Source organism: Meriones unguiculatus, chromosome 3, assembly GCF_030254825.1.
Source record: "Meriones unguiculatus strain TT.TT164.6M chromosome 3, Bangor_MerUng_6.1, whole genome shotgun sequence".
NCBI lineage: Eukaryota > Metazoa > Chordata > Mammalia > Rodentia > Muridae > Meriones > Meriones unguiculatus.
Window position 1 is genome coordinate 186666495 of NC_083351.1, and position 11114 is coordinate 186677608.

The 11114-nt window shown below is 39.5% G+C and overlaps 1 long non-coding RNA gene across 1 annotated transcript; it reads left to right on the forward strand.

Annotated features, from left to right (window-relative positions):
• Nucleotides 1–515: 515 nt before the first annotated feature.
• On the forward strand, nucleotides 516–11114 carry LOC132652836 (uncharacterized). The gene is made up of 5 exons (XR_009590380.1): nucleotides 516–637; nucleotides 2142–2202; nucleotides 5455–5763; nucleotides 8131–8254; nucleotides 9326–11114. It is a non-coding gene; the product is annotated as an uncharacterized LOC132652836 (long non-coding RNA).

The following is an 11114-nucleotide window of genomic DNA, read 5'->3' on the forward strand; positions in this document are numbered from 1 at the left end:
TATATGTTGCAGGCGCTAGTGATGATCGCAGTGCAATTTCTGGCATTAACTGTCTTAACGCCTCAATTAGACCCACAGAGCAGGAACTTCAATGTCCCTAGTGCCCCTCTGTTTCCCAAAATGGGTATGTGGGTGGGAGGGGGTTCAGTGCCTGGCTTCTGTTTTAGAAGGACCCAGGATCTGGGGATCTGCAGATTCTCAAGGGTGCACTCACTTACAGGCAGGTCACTTGGCAGAGATCAAGATATCCGGGCTCTCCTCTCTGGTTTGGCCCTGCTTCTTTGATGTGCTCTGCCAGTTCTATGCTGCTGTCACTGCCAGGTTCTGAGGTCTTGCTGCAGCTGGAGATTTCAGGGTGGTCATGTCAGTAGGGATCGGGGTAATCAGGCTCTCTGTTCTCTGGTTTGGCCTTGGTTAGTCTTAAACTGGAGGGCTGTTGTGCTTCGCCAGCTCAGTGCTGCTCTGCCGCCAGGTTAAAAAGTCCCGCTGTAACTGGAGACTGTAACTGGAGACTAGCATTGGGTTGCTAGTCCCGATGCTTTCTGGGAAATCCTGGTGTCTCTTCACTGTGCTCTCCAAGCTTGGGAGGCCCAGTGCCTGGTGTGTCTAGCTTGTATGATGTTTCTGCCTGGTTTTGGTGAGTATATAGCGTATTCTCTGTTGCTGTGGGATTGGGCGGGCCGTACCATTAGTAATGGCGATCCTGGGGAGCTACTGTGGCGTCTAGCAGACTCGGGCCCTGGGAGGATGGTACAGTTGCCGCGTGAATCTGGGACTCTGGGACATGTACTCCTGGTCTTTGCCGCTAAAGGGCTTGGAGCGCTGCCTCAGCAGCTGTATAACACAGGCAGTTAGGTCTGTGCTGAGAAAGATGAGTCCACTGTGCCTGCTGTGCCAAGGAGTAGGGAGGTCTGGGGGAGGGGAGTGCCGCGAGATCAAAGGATCATTTCTCTCCTTCCCCAAACAAGTCCCTGGGTGACCCGAGACCAAAGTTTTCACCTCCTGTGATGTTCCCTGTTGTTTAGAAAGCCTCACCGTTGTTTTCCTGGGTTAGAGATCCTTCCATTCACCAACTCAGAAGTTTAGTTATTCCACCGCTCAGAAACTGTGTGTGCTAGTCGCCATCTTGGCTCCGCCCCCCAGGATCGCATTTTCAAGTCCCAGTTAGTATTTAAATATTCTATTCTTTTAGATTCAGGGCTTAGAACATAATCCATTGCATTACTGAGACAGGAATATGACGAAATGAGAGGGGGGAGAACCTGTGACAATACTAACACGACGTTGTGAAAAACACAAAATTTCCATGAGAAGCTGCCCTGAGGTTTGCTTCAGTAGGAAAGTAACTGGATAAGCAACTCTTTTGACAAGGAAAACAGTGAAGCAAAGGAAAGTGACAGTTGTAAGTGCAGCGCACAGCAACTGTTCAGATGAAAACTAGGATGTCCAGGAGAAGTCAGAGGTTAAGGAAATTTCTTAGATGTGATGATAATTGATTCAGTGTTGTCAGCTCAGAATGATGAAACATAGAATGATTCTAGGCTTTCCAACTTTCAGTGTCAGGAAGCTAGTAAGAGTACCAATAGAGAGATGAAGTCATGTGATCAAGTTGGCTGGGAACTTTACTAAGGAGGCAAGTGGAAATTTCGTCAGATAATGAGTTATTTGTGGAAAATAAATTTAATAAACTGTATCTTGAAAAATAGAAATGATGAGTATTCCTTCGATTTGAATACTGCAGACAAAATTAAAACTTACAAAGAGACTGCACTATTGGCACATATCATAATAAAGAACAAGGGTAACACTAATCAGTACATGTGAGTTTCGAATCGCTATATAACACGTTATCACAAGTGTCTTAATATATATATTATATATTATTATTATATTATTAATATAATATATTATATTAAGTATATAATTATATATTAACACATACATGACATATATGATCTATAATATAATTAAATATAAACATGTTATTAATATTATATATATATGTGTGTGTGTGTGTGTGTGTGTGTGCGTGTGTGTAGTACTGCCAGTTAATCTGGCACTCTGTTCAGAATCCACGTGCCTGAAGTGTAGAGTTTTTTGTGATTTCTGGGCTTTAGCAGAAATAAATTTTGTCATTGTAGGTGTCTATCTCTCGGAGGCTGCTCGTGATTCCTGACATCTGCACACCCCTGCAGTCCATCTGTAAGTTCAGATGGTGTACCCACCGCTGCAAGTCTAGAAGAGTATCTGGTCTTGATAAAGCTCCACTAATCCATTAGAACTAATGTTCTTTTTCATCACTTAAAGGCTTAGTGACATTACTAATAGACGTGGGTCTCTTATTGAAAACATCTTTAGGATTACCTCCACTGCAGTGGGCAGTACAGGATTACACCCCTTCTTTTCTCAAATAATTTTAACATTATTTTTCAATATGAAAATTTGTTTTTGTTGATTCTATGCAGTTGGTTCTCTTTGCCATATGAGAAACTTATGTAGGACCATTACTGAACTGAAAAACAAACATTAGCATACCTGCAATAAAAAAATAGATATTCATAACCTTAATCATGGATTTTTATCTTAGTTAATCAAGAACAATGATTTTCTTTGAATTGGCCACAAGTTAATCAAAACACATAAATAAGCAGAAAAAGTTTCAAAATTAGAAAGTTGAAATGCATTTTAGAAACATTTATTGAATTTACATTTTGTAGGTATTCCAGAATTCTCTCAGTTAGTAATAAATTGGAACAATTAATAATAATGGTGAAGGTAATGATTATACTAATTTGCTCTTCTGTAGTGCTTTGTAAGCATTTTCCCAAGGCAGCATTCCAGTGACTGGATGGTTTCTACTCAATAAGCACTAGCTTATATTCATCTGTGCTAACTGTAGAAGGTTCTTTGTATATAATATTCAGTGGATTTAGGTTTTCATTCTTACTTTCTTCACTCTTTGGTTGGTTCAAATATACAGGTGATACTATTTCTTTAAGGAAACAGAGTCTGTCATCTGGTTCAGCTGGGAAAAGGATTTGCTTTTCAAACCAGAAAACTCAAATTCAACTCCCAGGATCTATAATGGAAGGAGAGAATTGACTCCCTAAAGTTTTTCCATAATCCCTACATTTATATTATGCTGTTTTTATGCTTGCATTTACACACATCATATTAATATTATTAATAATAATAATACATAGTCAAATAAGAAGAAAAAACTGAGGAAGAGGATGCAGGAGATAAATAATAGATATTTAATTAAATAACAGGGGTCATGTGTTCCAACATCAAAGACTTATCTTTGCATTTCCAGTCTCCCCCCTGCTACATATTCCCAGAGGTTTTAGTGTCATAATATTCTATAAATCCACAGTATCAAATTATTTTTTAGAATAGAAATTTAGAATAAGAAAAATTATGAGAATGTGAATAAATTATAGTGAATGTGAAAGTCCAGTGAACTGGGCTGGAGAGAGCACTATGCAGCATGCTTATCTTTTCAGCCTACTACATAAGTTCTAGCACTCATTTTATGTGGCTCACAGCTGCCAATAACTCCAATTTCTTGTGAACCAATGCCTGCTTCTACACTCAGAAATGATCACATGCACCTACATAGAAATAAAATAAAATTAATCTATTTTTTACATTTTCATTTTATTTTTTCATAATCTATTCACTTTATATGTCCTCTTCTCCGCCTGGTCCCTATGTCTCCCCCCAACACCTAGTCCATCAAAAGGAGGAGTCTTCCTCCCCTACCATCTGACTCTACCCTATCAAGTCTCATCAGGACAGCCTGGATCCTCTTCATCTGTGGTCTTTCAAGGCTGCCCTAGCCAGGGGGAAGTGATCAAAGTGCTCTTTGATTACTTGTAAAAGACAGCCCTTGCTCTCTTTCCGAGGAACCTCACATGGAGTCTGTGCTATTCTGAGCAGGGGGCTAGGTCCTCTTTATGCATGGTCCTTGGTTGATGCATCAGTCTCTGCACACCCCCAGCCCAGATTTGTTTGCTTTGTTGGTCTCCTTGTGGAGATCTTGTCCCCTCTGGGTCTTTCTATCCCCCCCTTGTCCTGAAGGCTCCCTGTGGTCTGCTCAAAATTTGGCTGTGAGTCTCAGCACCTTCTTGGATCACCTGCTGGGTGGAGTCTTTCAGAGGACTCTATCATGAGTTCTTGTCCTTTTTCCTCTCTTCCACCTCTCCCACTGCTTCAGATGTCTATCCTGTTTGCCTTTCTGAATGAGAATTAAACATCCTCCAAAGGGCACTCCATGTTATTCAGATTCTTTAGGTCTGTGGATTTTAGTATGGCTATCCTACATCATATGGATAATATCTACTTATAAGTGAGTATATACCATGTGTGTCTTTCTGCTTCTGGGTTACCTCACTCAAGATGATCTTTTCTGGTTTCCTCCATTTGCCTGCAAATTTTATGTTGTCCTTGTTTTAATTCCATTGTGTAAATGTGCCACAATTTCTGTACCCATTCTTCAGTTGAGGGACATCTAGGTTGTTTCCAGATTCTGGCTATTATGAATAAAGCTGCTATGAACATAGTTTTGCAAATGTCCTTGTTGTATGGTGGAACATTTTTTGGGTATATCCTCAGGACTGGTATAGCTGGGTCTGGAGGTAACACTATTTCCAATTTTCTGAGAAAGTGCCAGATTGATTTCCAAAGTTGTGGTACAAGTTTGTACTCCGAACAAAAATGGAGAAGGGTTTACCTTTCTCCACACCCTCTCCAACATGTGTTGTCATTTGAGTTTTTTTATTTTAGCCATTCTGATGGGCATAAGATGGAATCTCAGATTCGTTTTGATTTACATTTCCCTGATGACTAAGGACTTTGACAATTCTTTAAGTGTTTCTCTGCCATTCGATATTTGTCTGTTGAGATCATCCACCATGACCAAGTAGTCTTCATCTCAAATATGCAGGAGTGGTTCAATATGTGGAAATCCATCAGTGTAATCCACCGTATAAACAAACTGAAAGAAAAATAATCATGATCAACACGATCATCTCTGCAGATGCTGAAAAAGCATTTGAAAAAAATCCAACACCAGTTCAGGTTTAAAGTCTTGGAGAGTTCACAGATAGGAGACACATACCCAAACTTAGTAAAGGCAATCAATTACAGCAAGCCCATAGGGAGAGAAACTTAAATAAATTCCACTGAAATCAGGGACAAGGCAAGGACACCCACTATCTGTATCTATTTAATATAGTACTTGGAATCCTAGCTAGAGCAATAAGACAACTAAATGAGATCAAGGGGATACAAGTTTGAAAGTATGAAGTCAAAGTATCACTATTTGCAGATGGTAGGATAGTATATATGAGGGACCCCAAAAATTCTACCAGGGATCTCCTACAGCTGATAAAAATTAATGTTAAATTCAAGTCCAAGTGATTTTTCTTCAGTGGATACTATTTTCTTTAGGACTGAAACTCAGAAGAACTCAGTGAGGAAGCATCTTATACTGGCCATTGTGGTGTGTGGAGCCTTTTTTGTGTTTTAAACCAATGGATAAATAAAATAAAAAAGAAGAAAAAGAAGAAAGAGAAAAGAAAAAAAAATGTGTGGATTTTTTGCACAAACATCAGAGGAAATTTCTCAGAGAATTCCAGATGAATAGAAAAGAAATTTAACTTTCTGGCTAATTCAGAGAGAGAGGAAAAAAAACAAAACAAAACAAAAATCAGAAATCCTTGAATTTTTGAGGAAGCACAAGAAACCCAGATTTTTCAGGTAAGTCTCACTTTCCTAATAATTATATTTGCCAAGCAGTTACCTGATAAGGACTTGATAGGCTAGTCAGAAGATAAAGCAATAATGCTTTCCCTTTTGGAGGACTAAGGGAGGGGGATAAGGTGAAGTGGGAAGAGGGTGGGACAGGGAGGAGGCAAGGGAGTGGCTAGAATAGGGATACAAAAAAAATTAAAAACTATAGTAAAACAAAAACAAAACAAAAAACAAAAACAAAGGTATTCATTCGGTGTTTGGTTGATATCCCCTGGTAGGCCTGCTCTGTTGTGAAGAGAAATGTAAGAGGAGTGGATTTGGAAGAGAAGGGAAGTGGAGGAGGGGCTGTGTGGAGTGAAGCAGAGGAGAAACTGTGGATGGGATAAGATTATGAGAGACATTCTAAAACCTGTACACCTACAGAAGCTAATCAAGAAGGAGGACTCTGGCTAAGATGCTCAGTCCTCACTTAGAAAGGCAAAGAGGGTGAACATCAGAAGAGGGAGAAAACAGGGAACAGTACAGGAGCCTACCACAGAAATGCTGAGACTTATAGCCAAACTTTGGGCAGAGTGCAAGGAATCTTATGAAAGAAGGGTGAGACAGAAGACCTGGAGGGAACAGGAGCTCCACACGGAGAGCAACAGGACCAACAAATCTGAGCACAGGGGTCTTTTCTGAAAATGATACTCCAACCAAGGACATGCATGAAGATAAACCTAGAATCCCTGCACAGATGTAGCCCATGGCAGCTCAGTGTCCAAGTGGGTTACATAGTAATGGGAACAGGGACTGCCTCTGACATAATCAAATTGGCCTGCTCTTTGATCACCTCCCCCTGAGGGGGGAGCAGCCTTACCAGGCCACAGAGGAAGACAATGTAGCAGGTCCTGATGAGACCTGATAGACTAGGATCAGAAGGAAGGGGAGGAGGACCTCCCCTATCAGTGGACTTGAAGAGGGACATTGGTGGAGAAGGGGGAGGGTGGGTAGGATTGTGGGGGGAGGAGAGAGGGAGCTACAGGGGGATACAAAGTGAATAAACTGTAATTAATTAAAATTAAAATTAAATTAAAAAAATTATGAGAGAAGACTAAAGTCAGAGAGAGAGATAGGGAGGGAGGGAAAGAGAGACAATTCTGTAGAATTTTGGAGATTTTAACTCTTCAAATTTGTACATTAAGTACCTTAACTGCTGAGCAATCTTTCCATTCCAGGAAATGGAGAAAATCCTAATACTAATACTGTTTTTTTTTTTTTTAATTTTTAGGATTAATAATCCTAATCCTAATACTGTTTTTTTCTTCTTTCTTTCTTTCTTTCTTTCTTTCTTTCTTTCTTTCTTTCTTTCTTTTCCTTTTTTTATTTTTTTGTTCCCACATTATCACATTGGATGTATTCAGCTGCTGACTGGTAGGATCCTATCATAAAGGTTATCTTTCATTGTTAACTACAGAAAGCAAAGATGGAAAAAGAAACTTTAGAAAAATGTTGAAATTGTTTTTCTGAATACATGTGAGAAACTTTCTTCTTTTCTATTTTCATGAAGTTAATCAACTTCACTAATGATTAGGCAAAAGTGACAAATTGCTGGCTAATTAAATTTGCAGATGGCATTCAATACTGAGGGTATATAAAAGAATAATGCAAGAGAAATCAAAAGCCTTGAGTGTGTGCATGAGGGAATGGGAGGTCAGAAAGAATGTGTGCAATTACATCTGGCAGCGAGAACAAGGATGGAAGGGAAGCTACAGAACAGCAGCAAGAGGGTACTTGTAGGATAGACAAGAGATAGACAAAAATAGCTGTGTGTTATTAGCGAGTGATCATTTCTGTTTGAGCGAATTCCTGCTTTAGTGTATGAGAATCTCTCTTGTAAACTACCCAGGGAAAAATCCAAAAATGTGCACCCCTGGTGAGATTTTTAACATTTGACAGATGAGTACTTCCATGTCATACTTATGGAAAGTGATAGATTCTGTTTTAGTCCCTAGAATGTTATCAATTTTGAATGAAGACTTTGCATGTTGTTTGGGATCAGACATGTAATTTTGTCAAATTCATATGAGTATAGATTAGTTATTCAAAGTAATTGGTTACATTGTGACTTTTTATACATGTATGTGACTTACTTTGATCCCAAATGTTTTTTACTGTCCATTGCCTCTATGCTTTTTCATCAGCTTTCTCCCTGTACCTTCATATTTTTTTCTCTAACATATTTAGGTGAGAGTAAATTTATCTTACCTCTCTGTATGGTCTAATTTTTTTTAACACAATGATCTCCTTTTATTTCAATTTCCTGAAAATGATTAATTTTCCATATGGCAAGGTGCTTCACAAGCATAACACATTCCTTATCATTTCATTCAGGAATGTGGGCATCAAGGCTAATTAAAGAATTTAGATACCACCAATGCTATTTCCACATAGATTCTGTCTCAGCTAAAGTTATTATTTCTCTGATGAAACATCATGAGCCAAACAACTTCGGAAGGTAAGGGTTTATACAGCTCATTCTTCCAAATCACAGTTCATGATCAAAGGAAGTCCAGACAAGAACTCAAATCAAGTCAGGAACCTAGAGCCAGGAGCATATGCACAGGCCATGGAGGAGTGTTTCTTAGTTGCTTGTTCTTCTTGGCCTGTTATGCCTGTTTGTTTATAGAACCCAGGACAGACAGCCCAGGGAAAGCACCACACATAATGGGCTAGGTTCTCAACTATAAATCATTAATTAAGAGAATGTCCTATACTTTTGCTTACAGCCAGATATAATGAAGGCTTTTTCTCAACTGAGCCTTCCTAAGCTCAGATGACTTTAGCGTGTGACATGTTGACATAAAACTATACAGTACATGTTTGTATTCAGGTTATCCTACAATAAGTTTAATTTGATCCTTTGAACTCTTTAATCACAAGTACTATATTGTTGGTGTTCTGTTCAGGAAGGTGTCTACTGTACCAATGAGTTGTAAGGTCTTCCCCACTTTTTCTTCTAGCCGATTTAATGTGTCTGGTTATATACTGAGGTCTTTGATCCACTTGGACTTTAGTTTTGTGCAGAGTGATGAGTATGGATCTATTTGCATTTTTTTACATGTTGACATCCAGTTAGACCAGCACCATTTGTTGAAGATGCTATCTTTTTACATTGTATGGTTTTGGCATCTTTGTCAAAAATCAGGTGTCCTTAAGTGTGTGGGTTTATTTCTGGGTCTTCTGTTCGGTTCCATTGGTCCACCATTCTGTTTCTATGCCAGTATCATGCAGTTTTTATAAATGTTGCTCTATAGTACAGCTTGAGATCAGGGATGGAGATACCTCCAGAAGATCTTTTATTGTAAAGGATTGTTTTAGCAATTCTGGGTTTCTTGTTATTCCGTACAAAGTTGAGAATTTTTCTTTCCAGATATGTAAAGAATTGTGTTGGCAATTTGATGGGAATTGCATTAAATCTGTAGATTGCTTTTGGTAAAATGGCCATTTTTACTATGTTAATCTTGCCAAGCCATGAGCATGGGAGATCTTTCCATCTTCTCATATCTTCTTCTAATTCTTTCTTCAGAGACTTGGAATTTTTTTCATACAAGTTTTTGGCTCTAAGAGCAACAATCAATAAATGGGACCTCATGAAACTGAAAAGCTCCTGTAAAGCAAAGGACACTGTTATCAAAACAAAATGAATGCCTACAGATTGGGAAATCTTCACCAACCCTTTATCTGACAGAGGGCTAAAATCCAGTATATATAACTAACTAAAGAAGCTGAAAAGCAGCAAAACAAGTTATCCAATTAAAAAAAAAATGGAACTCTCTGTCACGAACAACTCCACATTTGGCTAAGGCTGAGGATCTGGCTTGCTTCCATGTATGTGGACCTATCTGCATTGCCCACGTGGCATGCTGGGGCTGGCTACCCAGAGGCTATTTAAGCTGTGGGCTGGCTTTCCCCAGGGTCAGATGATTGTTCAAGGTTCCTGATTAAACTGCATTGAAAAAAAAAACAAAAGAACTGAGTAGAGAAAAGAAAAAAAAAAAAAAAGGAAACAGAGCTAAACAGAATTCTCTGGAGAGGAATATAGAATGGCAGAGAATCACTTAAAGAAATGCTCAACATCATTAGCCATTACGGAAATGCAAATCAAAATGACCCTGAGATTTCACCTTACACCCATGAGAATGGCCAAGATGAAAAACTCAAGTGACAACACATGCTGGAGAGGCTGTGGAGAAAAAGGAACCCTCCTCCACTGCTGGTGGGAATGTAAACTTGTACAACCACTCTGGAAATCAATCCGGTGCTTTCTCAGACAACTAGGAATAGTGCTTCCTCAAGATCCAGCCATACCATTCCTAGGCATATATGCAAAAGATTCTCAAGTACACAATAAGGACATTTTCTTAACCATATTTGTAGCAGCTTTATTTGTAATAACCAGAAGTTGGAAACAGCCCAGATGCCCCTCAGTGGAGTAATAGATGCACAAATTGTGGTATATCTACACAATGGAATATTATTCAGCAATAAAAAATAAGGAAATCTTGAAATTTGCAGGTAAATGGTCGGATCTGGAAAAGATCATCCTGAGTGATCTATCCCAGAAGCAGAAAGATGCACACAGTATATACTCATTCATATAGACATATCATATAGGATAAACCTACTAAAATCTGTACACCTAAAGAAACTAATCAGGAGGGAGGACTCTGACTAAAATGCTCAATTCCTATCCAGAAAGGCAAAGAGGCTGGACATCAGAAGAAGGAGAAAAGAGGGAACAAGTCAGGAGCCTGACACAGAGGACCTCTGAAAATCTCTGTCCTGCAGACTATCAATGTAGATACTGAAACTTATGGGCAACCTTTGGGCAGAGTGAAGGGAATCTTAGGAAAGAAGCGGGAAACAGTAAGATCTGGAGAGGACAGGAACTCCATAAGGAGAGCAACAGAACCAAAAATATCTGAGCACAGGGGTCTTTCCTGAGACTGCTGTTCCAACCATGGACTATGGAAGGAGATAACCTAAGACCCCTGTACAGATGTAGCTCATGGCAGTTCAGTATCCATGTGTGTTCCATTGTAATAGGAACAGGGACTGTCTCTGACATGAACTGATTGGCCTGCTCTTTAATTACCTCCCCCTGAGGGGAAAGCAGCATTACCAGGCCACAGAAGAAGACACTGCAGCCACTCCTGATGAGACCTAATAGACTAGGATCAGAAGGAAGGAAAACAAGTCCTCCCCTATCAGTGGACTTGGGGAGGGGCATGCATGCAGAGGGTGGAGGAAGGGAGGGATTGGGATGGGAGGAGGGAGGGAACCACAGGGGTGATACAAAGTGAGTAAAGTGTAAT